The 14,772-nt window shown below is 47.5% G+C and overlaps 1 protein-coding gene across 1 annotated transcript in view; it reads right to left on the reverse strand.

Moving 5' to 3' along the window:
* The window catches only part of STAG1 (STAG1 cohesin complex component), a 354,244-nt gene extending 342,045 nt beyond the window's left edge, over positions 1-12,199 (reverse strand). Inside the window, exon 1 of the mRNA XM_056121608.1 lies at positions 11,978-12,199. The gene's annotated coding sequence lies outside the window, so the exon portion shown is untranslated. The remainder of the gene's footprint in view (positions 1-11,977) is intronic.
* Positions 12,200-14,772: the final 2,573 nt, after the last annotated feature.

The following is a 14,772-nucleotide window of genomic DNA, read 5'->3' on the forward strand; positions in this document are numbered from 1 at the left end:
CGGAGCAATCGAACTCGGGTCGGCCATGTTGGCTGCGTGCAAGGCAAACGCCCTACCGCTCAAGCATTATCAACACGTCCTCAGGTCCTAATATTCTATCAAGGACCAAAAATTCACCTTGAGCAGCCTCCATATCCTCTAAGTACAAATTGGAAGGCACCTCACCACAAAAATGTTCACCTTTTTCTAGAAAATGCTTACAGAAAAAATTTATATTCACATACAATTATCAATATGCTAAAAGTGTAACTCTGAAATATAGTAATATGTGTACCTCTTTAATACAGCAAGAGATTTACCTCTAAATGGTAGGTCTCATAATTACTTTTTTTGTTTTGGGGCCACATCTAGCTATTCTCAGAGGTTACTCCAGATTCAGAAATCACTTCTGACAGTGCTTGGGAAACCATATGGGATGCTGAGGATCAAACCCAGATCAGCACATACAAGCCCCTTTTTGTCTTGGGTCACACCAGGACTTACTCCTTAATTAGTCTATTTTTAAAAAATAATGTTTGGAGTGATAATACAGCGGGCAGGGCACTTGACTTGCACTAGGTCTTACTGATCCTGGTACCTGGTGCCCTCTTTGATCCCAAGCACTACTAGGTGTGATCCTTAAGGGCAGAGGCAGGAGTAAGCCCACAGCACCCCCAAATGTGGGCCAAAAAATGACAATAAATATAATAAAGATAAATGAGATCTTGCAACATCTGTAATTATTATTAAAGTATTTTTGAAATCTGTATATGACAAAATCACAGTAGTGATAATATAAGTATGATTTTTTTTGCTTACATTCAAAACAGAAAATACTAAATCTCAAAGTAATGAAAATGAAGATGTGATTATTTTTCCATGTAAAGTCATGAATCCTGAGTTTAAAAAAGATTACTCAAGAGTTAGACTTAACATCAAAGAAGTTGGGCTCAAACTCATCACTTCCTTGCTGGACAATATTTTGAAAAGATACCTTAAACTCTCTCATCTGTGAAATGGGAACAAGACTGCTATTACTAAATTATGAATATGCTACTTGACCTAGTACCTAAACTTTCTCAAGAAATATGAATGCTAAAATTGACCAATATTTGTCAATTATATAATTCGTGAGATTTATATAACTGAAAAATATATATTTATTTATATATTTGTCAATCATATAATCATGAGTGTGGAAAGGTCGGACTGCAGCTGAATCTCACCAAGACAATGTTCATGAAAAAACGAACTAGTTCCTGACATTCCATTCACTCTCAACAGAATGAATATCTCCAAATGCAGCAGATATGTGTACCTGGGTCTAGAACTCAACATGAGGAACAATTTGGTGCTAGAACTGTGCAGGAGAAAGAGAGCGACATGGAACGCCTTTAAGAGCATCGAAGAAGTTGTTAAGTGGACAAAAAACCTCCGCTCCGTGCACATCTTTTCGACTCAACCATTCTTCCAGCACTAATATACGCCTCAGAGACCTGGACCCTACGAACACAGGACGAGAATACTATCTGGGTATCCCAAAGAGATATCGAAAGAGCTATGCTTGGAGTATCACGCTTCACTCAAGTGAGAGAAAGAATCCAGAGTTCCGACCTCTATCAAAGATCAAGAATCAGGGATGCTGTCTCGTTTGCCAAGGTGTCGAAAATCAGATGGGCCTAACACGTAATGCAATTTTTTTTTTGGCTTTTTGGTTCACACCCAGCGATGCACAGGGGTTCCTCCTGGCTCTGCGCTCAGGAATTACCCCTGGCGGTGCTCAGGGGACCATATGGGATGCTGGGAATCGAACCCGGGTCGGCTGCGTGCAAGGCAAATGCCCTACCCACTGTGCTATTGCTCCAGCCCCACGTAATGCAATTTAAAGACAACCGCTGGACTAGAGGTGTTACCGACTAGATTCCACGGGACATCAAAAGGACACGTGGCCGCCCACCTCGTTAAAACCCTGAACAAACGGTTTGAGGCTCTTCATGTTTATGGAGCAAGCAAACACCAATGGGCTACACTAGCACAGCAAAAGGGATGAATGGAGATCAAAGGGATGACAAGCGATACAAGTGATATAATTCCTAACCCTCAGGAGTCTGGGGTACTGGTATAATGTCCTAAACTCCCAACTGACACTAATGTGTAGCCACCTCCCTAAGGACAAAGTTCAAGCTCTTTAGATTAGCACAGAAAATATTCTGGTCACTGGTTAGTTCTAAATTTTAGTTGCCTGTCCCATAGTAAGAACAAACATTCATAGTATTTCCTAAAGAATGGAACTATAGTAGTGGTTCTCAAACAACATGTTTTATCAAAATCATCAGAAAGATCTGTTAAAACACAAATTGCTCTCTATATCCAGACATCATGGTTAAGTAGGCAAGGGTAAAGCCAAATACTTCCAATACTTTTTTTGTTTGGGCCACACCAGTTGGTGCTCAATGATCGTTCCTGGCAGGGGTCAGGGACTCCTATTGAACCCAGGACAACTCATGCAAGGCAAGCACCTTCCCTGCTATCTATCTCTATGGTCCCAAAAACATAATTGTACACGATCCCAGGTATTGCTTACACTGCTAGTGCAAGAATTTATTTAACTCTGAGACTCAATAGGCAACTTTGTAGCTTTACATTCACCTGGAATACAGTTTCCGTCTCTGACCTGGCTTTTTCCACTTTTCCTTCAAGACTTTAGGGAGAAAAAAAAAAAGTTTGGGTCATTCCCAGCATACTCAGGGCTTAGTCCTGTCTCTGTATTCAAGGATCTACTCCTGGCTGTCTTTGGGGGGCCATATGGAATGCTGGGGATTAAACCAGAGTCTGTTGCAAGCAAGGAAAGCGCACTGCCCATTGTACTTTCTTCGGGCCCTCCTTCAAAACTTAAGAAAGTGGAGGCTGGAGAGATATTAAAGCAGGTACTTGCATGCAGCTGACCTGGCATTCCCATCCCCAAGCTAACCAGGAGTAATTACTAAGAATGGCACCAGAAGTAATTAATGAGCATCAACAGGTGTGGCCTAAAAACCGTAAAAACAAACAAACAAAAAACCTTAATTATTTACCTTCAGGAAGCATTTGTTCACTCAAACTACTCAAGGTACCTATTACCTAAAATAAAAGGTACCTATTACCTAAAATAAATAAATAAAATAGGAGGACTGAAGACATGGTTCAGCAGGTAAGGAGCTTGCCTTGCATGCAGCTAACCTGTCCTAAGCACCAAATACGGTCTGAGTAATTTGACTGCAAAGCACAATCAGGTTTAACCCAAAATACACAAACTTGGTTACAATAAAACACACTACAGGGGCTGGAGCAATAGCACTGCAGGCAGGGCATTTGCTTTGCATGTGGCCAACCCGGGTTCGCTTCCCAGCATCCCATATGGTCCCTTGAGCACAGCCAGGAGTAATTCCTGAGTGAGAGCCAGGAGTAACCCCTGTGCATCGACAGGTGTGATCCAAAAAGAAAAAAAAACAAAAAAAAAACCTACAGAATTTTCTTAATAGTTCATTAATGAATAGAACAGACGAATGCTAGCACACAGAGAGCAAAAATTAGAAAAAGGGGGGCCTAGGATGGTACCGCAACCAAGTATCTGCTTGAAGCATAAAGCAGGAAGTTTAATCTCTGTTGTCACCCCCATGCGCTTAGTGCCATCTCAGCAGTACTGCTGTTTGAGAATCCCAGTACCCTGAAGACAATATGCAGAGACCCACTTGCCATGATGGAGCCAATCCAAGTTTGATTCACAAAAGGTCTCCTGAAAACTGTCAGAAATAGATCTGAAAGACTGCAAAAACAGTTCTGTGTGTGGATTAAGTTCAATTAACTGAAATTCTTTGGTTTAGGAAAAACAACCATATCACTTATCTATCTTCTAATTTTATTCACCTTTTAAATTTAAAACTAGGGCCAGAGAGCTAGTACAGAGGACACTTGCCTTGCATGCAGCCAATCCAAGTCAGTTCCCTGGCACTCCATATGGTGCCCCCAAGCACTGACAGGAGTGATCCCTGAGTGCAGAGCTCTGGGAGTAAACCCTGAGCACCAGTGGGTATAGCCCCAAAGTCAAAATAAATTTAAGACTAATGTCCTAAAATTTATCTAAATAAAATGCAATCGTCTAATATGCTTTTTCTTTTTCTTTTTTTTTTGGGGGGGGTTTGTTTTTAGGTCACACTCAGCAGTGCTCAGGGGTTACTCCAAGGATGCTCAGGAACCATATGTGGTGCCTGATCGGTCATGTGCAAGGCAAATGCCCTACAGTCTGCACTCGCACTCTGGCCCCTAATATATTTTTATTATCAACATTTTACAGTTGAGAAACTGAGGTTTAGAGTCACTAATGACTTTACCCAAGGGGCCCAAGCAAGGCATGTGGCTGACTTGCATTTGGTGTCCAACACCCCAGACATATGGTCCCCCCAGTCAGGACTTAATTCCTGAGCACTGTCTGGTGTAGCTCCAAAATAAAAACGATTTAAAATTTTTTCCCAAATAGATTGCCTAGGAAGGGACTGAAACAGAATGTAAAACAGGCCATGTGACAAGGTAGTGCCAGAACTCTCTTAGGTAATGTACAATACCTTTCTTAACCATTTATGATGTGGCAATTCTTCCTTCATCTACAGATGTAAGGGCTGGAGCTATAGCACAGTGGATAGGGCATTTGCCTTGCACGCGGCCAACCCGTGTTCAATTCCTCCATCCCTCTCAGAGAGCCCAAGCTACCAAGAGTATCTCGCCCGCATGGCAAAGCCAAGCTTTGCCTGTGACGTATTCAATATGCCAAACACAGTAACAAGTCTCACAATGGAAACTTAACTGGGCCTGCTCAAGCAAATCGATGAACAACAGGAGGACAGCGCTACAGTGCTCTAGCAGTACAATGTTCACAGTAAAACATTTTCTTCACAAAAGTTTATTTAAGCATTAATAATAATAAACAGAGCTTAAGCTGTTTTTAGCTTCCATATATTACATAATACAGTTAGAATTTATGTGTATTTGCTAAAGGAAGTCTACCTCTGAAAGATACGAAAAAGATAGGAAAAATGAAACTTGATATGATTAGGGTCAGAGAGCCTTAGGATAAAAGAGAAAATCAGGTACCACATAAAAAGACCATGTTTCATAAAATAAAAAGCCTTTTTCTAAGACTGAAAAGACAGGTGGTGGTAGGTCAAGCTATCTATCTTAATCTTTAACCCAATTCATTAATTATCAAGAGAAATTTTGCATTACTACCATTTTGCTTTTAAAATGAGTCTGCTGAAAAAAATTATTATATTTGTTAGTTGCTGACAAATAAAAAGTCACTTATTTGGAGGAAACTAACAGAGAGGATGTATCTTCTCTTTGCACTTAAACCTCTTAGGATAGCCCAACCCCCTTCACAACATCTTATTTATTATGATCCCTTTCAGTTTTGTTGGTTTGGAGTTTTTGTTTTCTATCTTTTATTTTTTAAATCTCTCCCAATAGAACCACAAAAATTATAACAGCAAATTCTATTTATTAACGTTGCATACTCAGTACTAGATATAGAGAAGGCACTCACATAAATATTTGCTAAAAAAGTCGATTCCTATCATAGAGATGAGAAATTTAAAGCCATAAGAATCAATTCTGGGGGTTGGAGTGATAGCACAGTGGGTAGGGCGTTTGCCTTCATTCCGCTGACCCTGGTTTGATACCCAGCATCCCATATGGTGCCCTGAGCACTTCCAGGAATAACCCCTGTGCACTGCCAGGTATGACACAAAAATAAATAAATAAATTCTGGGCCAGAGAGATAGTACAGCATGTAGGGGTACCTGTCTTCCATGTGCAACCAACCCATGTTCAATCCTACGCATCTCCTATGACATCTGCCAGCCCATCAGGGGTTATTGTGCCCCCAGCCCATCAAGGCGGATTTCTGAGTATAGAGCCAGGATTAAACCCTGAGCATGAGTGAGTGTGGCCCAAAAATTTTTTAAGAAGAAATTAATTCTACCAAGACCACATCAAATAGTAAATGAAAGGGGGAGGGGCAGATCAACTGTAAAATAAACTTTAAAATATTCAGCATTCAACATACAGAAATGAGGCTGAGAGCAAAACTGACCTTTTAAAAGATTTAGTCTAAATTCTAAACGCAAACCTCATTCTGTAGTTCCTAGCTCTAGGACTTATTACTCAGCCTTGGGACAACTGTCTGCAACATCAGAGAAGATAGCATGAAAAAACAACACTTACCAAACATCATGGTGTCAACCCAGAGTGTCTGTGTGAACTAGACATGTGCTCCACCACTGAGCTAAAATCCACAGTCCTATTCCTTCTTTTCAAGGTGACTGGTAACGGAAAAGAATAATAACATTTCCCTCAGAGGAAAGAGAAAGCTAGTTACAACTCATAAAAAAAGATTCAAGTTTCCCTAAAACTTGGGACTCCACTCCTGTAAAACAGCCCACTGTATGATCAGGTTGTGACATCTTCAAAGTACCCTGTGCAAACTGGAGCTCAGAGATCTAATGCAAGTGCAGATTCTGACTACTGCTATTACTGCATGTCTAAGGAGTCTCTCTGCTTGAGAAGCATGCCTTAATGTGGCCAGGTCAACTTGCTAGGTTGCAAATAGATTAAAGTCTCAGATTCTTCAGAATCTGATGGGCAACAATGCATAAAAAAAAAGACAGACAAAAACAGCCAGTTTAAGAATACTGAGATGGGGGGCTGGAGCAATAGCACAGCAGGTAGGGCATTTGCCTTGCACACGGCCGACCCAGATTCGATTCCCAACATTACATTTGGTCCCCCGAGCAGCGTTGGGGGTAATTCCTGAGTGCATGAGCCAGGAGTAACCCCTGTACAACGCCAGGTGTGACCCAAAAAAATTAATTAATTAAAGAAAAAGAATATTGAGATGACTATCTTAATATCAGATAAAGGAAACACCAAGACAAAAAAAAAAGAGTTTCATAATGATAAAAAAGGTAGATTTGTCAAGACATAACAATGAAACAGCATGTCTAATAAGACTTTCAAAATATAGCAAACAAAAACTGACACAATTAGGGCTGTGGATAGGACACTTGCCTTGCACATGACCACCGTGGGTTCAATACCCATATGGATCCTACACTGCTCAAGGAGTAATCGCAGAACCAGAATCAAGCTCTGGTCACTGCCAGGTTAGGAGGACAAGGGGATGAAGACAGAATTAAGGGGAAAACAGGCAATTCTAGCGACAGATAATTTATTGTCCCTTTTAGAAACTGATGGGGGGGGGGCACACCCAGCAATATTCAGGGATCACTCCTGGCAGACTTAGGGTGCCAGAGATTTGCCAGGGTTAGCTAGGCAAGGCGTCCTACCAGCTCTGGTCCTAGATTCTACTTTTTTCAACTCACAAAATGTTCCAAGCCTTTCTATATTGCCTCTCTATTATGATATTTAGCTCTAAAGCCAGACAACAGCTGAAAGGAGCTGAAAGCGTTAGTGAACATGCCTTGCATGCAGCAGGACTGGGTTCAATTACCCACACCAGAGTCCCCTAAGCCCCTAAAGGAGCAACACCTGAATATACGGCAAGAGCGCCTCTGAGCACCATCATGTGTGCCCCCCCCAAAAATAAAGAAAAGCTACATCACCCTAACTACTTTAATTCCTAGCTCTATCTTCAAAGCTTGAGTTCCTTAACTAAAACTGTTCTAATTACTTCCTGTAGGGAATATTTTGCTACATGGAGAGCCAAACCATAAGCATACATGACCAAACTTTTGTTACCTTCTTTGGTCTATCTACAATATCCCCACCCTGCCACTTACAAATTCATTTTCATAAGAATTCCCTCCTCAAGGGGTGTAAGTAGGAAGGAGGGAAATATTTGGGGAAAAGGGGGAAAAATAAATTCCCTGCTCACAAGCTCCAGATCAGTAATGCCAGTGTTGTAAAGGCAACTGGTGCAACGAGTGTGTTAATCTACCAGCCGGTTTAACGAAAGTGAAATCTACACTAAAATCCTTAACTTGACTTTCATACAGTAAAACAGTTCAATCCCACAGATGACCCCAAGAACCAGGAGAGATCCCTGAGTTAGATCTGAACATGGCCACTTATGACCCCAAATTTAAAAAATAAAAAAATACCTTAACTACTCTGAGATTCAGTCTCATCTCTAAAATAGTTCTTATATCAAGGAATGCTGAGAATTACATAATCTCTTTCCTGTTGTTTTACTTGCACAAAAAAAAAAAATTAATGCCCTTTAAATGCAACAAAATGCTATAGAGGGAGGCATTTAAATGAAGCAAGTATGGGAAAGAGAAAATAACGAAACAAATTACTAATCTCACTATATATTATCATTTATAAGGATAACTTTTCAAATGCTCTGTTATATCCAAATTCTCCAAAAGACTGGGAGATTGCTCTTAGAACTAAAGCATACGTTTTGCATGCCAGAGGTGCAGGTTCAATCCCCAGTACCACATGGTCCCTTAAGCATCACCAGAAATGACCTCCAGCACTAAGTTATCAAATCAGGTGGAAACTTAAGCCCCACCAGGTGTGGATCCCCCACCCCCCAAAAAACAAGAGAAGTATTTCATTCCCCCCCAAGAACAAATTCTTAAAATCCTCAATAACTAGCCCTTACACAATTCCCCATTTAAGTATGGGAGATACCTGAAGACATAATGGGATATCACCTTTGTTAATTGTTATAAACACATTTCTGCAGATATGATTAAGATCCCTAAACGGGTGAGCCTAAACACATCTAATCAGAAATGCTTTTATAGTTGGTCTTATAGAGTCTAGAGGTCAAAGAAACTCTTGCTTGCCTGCTTTGACTAGAGGTCAAGAAACTAGATCCTGCTAGCAAACAGTAATGCTGTGGGCATGAGACAAGGAACTGAGGATGGTCCCTACCCAACAGCTAGCAAGAGGATAACTTCAGTTATAATGCTGCAAGAAAATTAATGCTGCCAATAAGCAGAGTGCATGGAAGAGAACCCTAAACCTAACATGAGAATTAAGATGACATCTTGATTTGGTCTGTTGTGAAACTGAACAGAGTGCCCAAGTATACAGTACCAGATTTCTGACCTCTACAAAGTAAAGGCCCTCCTGTTGATCATCGATTTGCTCGAGCGGGCCCAGTAATGTCTCCATTTGGAGACTTTGTTGTTACTGTGTCTGGCATATCGAACACAGCAGGTAGGGCGTCTGCCTTGCACGCAGCCAACATGGCCGACCGAGTTCGATTCTTCTGCCCCTCTTGGAGAGCCCGGCAAGCTACCGAGAGTATTCGATATGACCTCTACAAAATGTGAGATAATTAACTGGTGAGAGGGGCGGAAAGATGGTAGAGCAGGTAGGGCACTTGGCCTTGCACTGGACTAATCCCCAGCACCCAATATGGTCTCCTGAGCACCACCAGGAGTAATTCCTGAGCAAGACTCAGGAGTAACAACCCCTAAACATGGTTGGGTGTAGCCCAAACAACAAAAGAAAAATAAAATGATATATCAGTGTTGTCTAAGCTACTGAACTATTTTGCTCAGTATAGGGCAAATCAACAAAGAAAGAAGAGCTGAAGCTACAGTACAGCAGCTAGGGCACTCGCCTTGCACGTAGTCAACCTAGGTTCAATTCCAAGAGGCAAGCACCACCAGGAGTAATTCCTGAGCATGTCCTGGTGTGACCCAAAAACAAAGAAATGAAAAAGAAAAAAGGGGAACTGAGCATCATCTTTTTTCCCCAGAGAACATATTATATACTTCTTCACAACACTGATTATGAAATTAGAGATCTAGAATCAAGAGGGAAAGATTAAAACGATTAAAAATACGTCAACTCTTGGGGCTGAGAGATACTACACTGGATAGGGTGCTTGCCTTGCAACAGCCAATCCAGATCCCCCAAACCCTGAGCACCTCTGAGCGTAGTCCAAAAGGGGGGGGACTATTATTTTCTTAATTTTTAGGGTTACAGCAGAAGGGCAGTACTGGCCTTGTACCTATAAAGCCCTGAGTTGTATCCTTGTATCCCCTGGGGGCACTTAACAATTAAAACGGGTTTTCACACAAACATTTTGTTAACTACCATACACTACTACTCATTTTAAAACTGAGGAAAGAATGGCTCAAAGTCTGACTTTCCAAAGATGACAAACCATGGGAATGTTCCAAAGAAGCTCTGTTCCCCACACTACAGCCCATTTAAGGCTTTAAATAGTCATTCAAATCAACAGTAATTTTAACAGTAATTTTGTTACTTTTTCCAAAGGAGACAATGCTGGTAACAATAATTTACGTATTTTATATCTATTTCAACATCCCTTAACTTTGTCGGACCATCTGAAATAAAGTGCATACTGGGAAAGTTCCAAACTACTTTGTAAAAATGATGAGTGGTAGATCGCGTCGATAAACTTGAAAACAAACAAAAAAAAATTAGCAAAACACCTGTAGACTTCCTAGAACTTGTGATACAATTGAAGTTTTCTTGGCGATTCAAGAAGCCAGCAAACAACCCTTCTGGATCTTTTAATATTTCCCCCTTTGGGCAATATTTCTTCGGTCTAAGTTCGTGCATCATGAATACGAAAACAGTACAGTATATTTCACGATAAACAAGTCACTTTTATTTTCACTTGTGTATATTTCCCGGAGTGCTTCATTATCAGAATTCAATTTTCTTGAACCACGCGCGGAGAAAGAAAAGGTGGCGTCAGTCAAATTCCACGTAAGGTCCGTCTCACCGAACTTTCTCTACGTCAATGAGAAGACTTGAACCAAATTCGCTCGGACGCCAAACCCGCCTCGCTTCCTTCCCCAGCACGTGAAGGAACGAACTACACGCGGAGCCTTTTACTGCCCACTTTAGGGGCAAACAACTGCCACCGTCACCTACAAAACAGCATTGTTGTGAGCCAACCAGCTCCCCACCCCGGGCCGTGATTTAGGTGGACGCCGGGGCCCGGGCGTCCGCGATGTGGGGGAACGGGTAACAACAGCTCGAGGGTCGGCAGCCGAGGTGACGGGCACCGTCCGAAAAGCGGCCCCTCCCCGGGTCCCCGGCGAGGGAGGCGTCGCGTCCGACTCCAGTTCCGCGGCTCCTCACCCCGCCCCCACCGCCAGAAAGGAGGGAAAACAACTTTTATTGGCCTCGTCTCCCGCGGGGTGGGCGGGTGGGGAGCGGCACAAGTAGCGGGGCAGCGCTCGGGCCTGGACACGTTTCCCCGGCGGCCTCCGTCGAGGGCGGGGAGGGCAGCTAGCGGGAGAGGCCGCGCGCGACGCGACGCGCCGACCGGCGCCCCCGCGCCCGCGCCCCCGCCCGCCCGCCGGCCGCCCCCCGCGCCGCCCCGCCCCGCCCCGCCGAGGCCCGCGCCGGCCACCGGGGCCGCCCGACCCCCAGGCCCCGCGGCGGAGGCGAGCCCGCCGTCATGTGACGGCGCCGCCGCCGCCGCCGCCGCCGCTCCGGCCCCGCAGCCGCGCAGGGCGGGCGGCGGAAGGCGTTCGCGGCAGCCCGCCTCGGCCCGGCCCCGCCGGGCGCGGGGAGTCCCGCGAGTCCGAGCGGCGCGGGGGGCGGGAGGCGGAGGGCGGGCTTGGCGGCGGGCCCGAGCGCGCCACAAAGGCTTCCGCGCCCGCCGCCCGAGCGCCCGAGCGGGCGGGGGCACGGGTTTCGGGGCCCGCGGGGAGGGGAAGGGGGAGCGACGCGGGCTCCGGGGCGCCCGCCGCGCTCGCGGCCGCCCCCGCGCCCGCCCGCCGCCCCGCCGAGCGCCCGGACGGCCCGCGGCCGCCGCGCCCCGCACACAGGCCCGCGCGGCCTCCCGCCCCCGCGCCGGCCCGCCCGCGCCCCGCTCGCGCTCCCTCGCTCTCGCCCGGCCTCCATCTTGGATCGGCGCTGCCAGCCCCCGCGCCGCTGGCCGCCGCCGCCGCATTCCCCCTCTTTCCCGCCCCCCGCCGCCGCCGCCGCCGCCCGCGCTCACCTCAGCTGCCCATACGGGCGCCGCCGGCCGTCGACCTAGTTTCCCCCCAAAAGTCTCCGGTGTGTTATTCCCGAGGTGGGGGGGTGGCTACGGGGTGGTCGCCGGGGGTTCGGGAGCGGGGGCCGCGCCTTCAGCGGAGCTGCAATCCTAACCCGCCATCTGGTGGCATTTTCCACACGCCAATGGCGCCGCTGCAGACTTGGGTCCGGACCGCCCTCTGCTGGCCGCGGTGTTTACTGCCTCCCGGACGGGACGGGCCTGCCCGGAAAGGGGAGGGAGCTGAGGCGCGGGCCGGGGGCCGCGGCGGGGGCGCGCGCGCTTTCCGGAGGGGCCTGCGCGCACGCGCGCCAGCGGGGCGGGAAACGTGGCCGCTGCGTGGCGGCCCCGCCCCCGCGCCGAGCGCCGGCGCCTCTCAGCCAATGGCGAAGAGGCGGCTGCCCCTCAGCGGAGGGCGCTGTGGACAGTGCGCGGGGCGCCCGAGGCGGGCGGAAGGAGGGCTGCGGTGGCGCCTGCGCGCCGCGCTGGCCGAGTTGCCGCCCGCCATTTTTGTAGCGTTTCGAGACCTGGGACGGCGGGCGGGGGCGGGGGCGGGAGCGGGGGGGGGGGGGGACCCGCCCCTGGCCCCTCACCTAGGCCCCTCCCCGGGTCGCGGGCGGGCTGCAGCCGCCCCGCCTCCCCACCTCCCCGCCTCCCCGCCCGCGACGCGCGCGGCCACAGCGCCCCGCACCGCGGGCCCGAGTCCCGCCGCCGCCTCCGCCGCCGCCGCCTCGCTGGGGCTCTCGGGAACCCGCGAGTCCGGGCTCAGCTTTGTATTCGCGAGTTATTGTTGACGGCGGGAGAGGCGCGTTCCCGGGCGGGGGTGAAAAGGTTCCCAGAAGCGTGCGGGCCCGCCCTCGCCGCCCGGCCGGAGGCGACAGTGCCCGCCGCGGGCCGATTGGCGTCGTCGCTGCCTCGGCGGAGCGGCTCGTCGCCGGGGCTGGCTTTGCAAAAGGCGGCAGCATTGGCTAGTGAGTGAGAGCGGCACCGGCCCCGCGGCGGCGTCCGGCCGCTCCCCCACAGCCGAGCAGCCCTGCCTGGCGCTGGGTCGGCGGCGGGCGCGAGACTCGGAGCCTCTGCTGCAAAAGGGAAACAGTTCCCCACGCGGGCAAAACCGTGACCCGGTCCATCCCCTCTCCCCCGCGCCCCGCTCCCGTCCCTCCCTGCCCCATCGCCTCACAAAGTGAACCCTTTTCCTGCCAAGGGAACCCTTGATGCGCCCTAGTAATGACGAAATCATTTCCGGTTACGCTCATTTTGGCCTTGGAATGGCTCGGGGGTTCCTTTTTAATTCTTCAGGGCCAACGAGGTTGCCCCTGATTCTGGCTTGTAACAGAAAGGGTGGCTTTTCACTGGAGGAAGGCACAGCCAAGCCTGGTCAGGCCTGAATTCTTGACTAGCAAATAGTTGGGCTTCTTTTACTAATCCCTGATTTTTTCGGTCGTGGGCTCTGCAAAGACTGATGTTCGTTATCCTTATTTAAAAGGTTTCCCTCCCAATCCTTAGCAGTAACCGTGTAGTTTCCTGGGATCATACCCTGCTTGGTAGTCTCTGCATTTTAAAATGTCTGCAACCACATCCTGTTCAGCATCTCCAAGGTTCTCCCCCCTCCGATTAACCGATTCTTCCTTCTGTCTAAAACCTGTGCTACTCCTTGTGTAGTGTTTGCCAGCGCTTCCCACTTCCTCCTACCACTACTTTTGTAGAGTCTGTCTTCAGTATTTTATTGTGTACTGCTTTCTTCCTTTGTTTCCACCTTGTTCTTTAGCTTTTATCAGCCTGGACTCATAACTGCAAGCTGAAATTACATGTTAGCATCTCCAGAGTTCTAATTTCACCCCTCTTCTTTGGGGGTGGGAGGGAGGGCGGGGAGAGGGAGGCCTCAGCGCGCCTCAGCAGTGCTCAGGAACTGCGCCTGTTGGAACCAGGCATTGAAACAGGAGAGGCTTAAGGGTTGGAGATGCAGCTTTGCCTGCAGGAGCCCCGGGTTTGATCCTGTACCCGGTACCCTGAGCATCACTGGGAACAAATGAGAACAGGGTAACCCCTGAACACTGCTGGTGTCTCAAGAAAAAAAAAATCTTACGGTCGGAGAGATGGTACAGTAGGTAAGATGCTTGCTTGCCCTGTTTGTAGCTGACCCGGGATCTATCCCCCAAACCACCAGGAACGATCCCTGAGCGCAGAGCCAGGAGAAAGCGTTGCTCAGTACCACTGGGCATGACCCTCCAGAAAAATTCTCAAATTACTGTTTTTGATTTTTTTTTTCATTGTCTAAAATTCTTGGTGTTCACCCTACATGTCAGGAAGATCCAGATTAAAATCCATGCCTGGGCTGGAGCGATAGTACAGCGAGTAGGGCGTTTGCCTTACACAAGGCCACCCCGGGTTCAATTCCCAGCATTCCATATGGTCCCCCAGCACCATCAGGAGTAATTCCTGAATGCAAAGCCAGGAGTAACCCCTGTGCATTGCCCAGTATGACCAAAAAAATAAGCAAAAAAATTAGTGCCTTTAACAGAAAACTTTGAGGAGGTGAAGTAGCTCAAAGCGGAGCACAGTGGGAGGTCCTGAATTTGATCCCAGGTGCCAGCACAGCTGGGAGTGGACCCTATGAAAAAAATTAATATAAAGGAAATAATGCATCTTATTTGAATTTACTCGTTTCAGCTTTGTAATTTTAGTATAGTATATAAGTATATTAATTAGTATATCGATATGCCAGACACAGTAACAACAAAGTCTCCAATGGAGACGTT

Source organism: Sorex fumeus, unplaced genomic scaffold, assembly GCF_029834395.1.
Source record: "Sorex fumeus unplaced genomic scaffold, SorFum_2.1 ptg000044l, whole genome shotgun sequence".
Classification (NCBI taxonomy): domain Eukaryota; kingdom Metazoa; phylum Chordata; class Mammalia; order Eulipotyphla; family Soricidae; genus Sorex; species Sorex fumeus.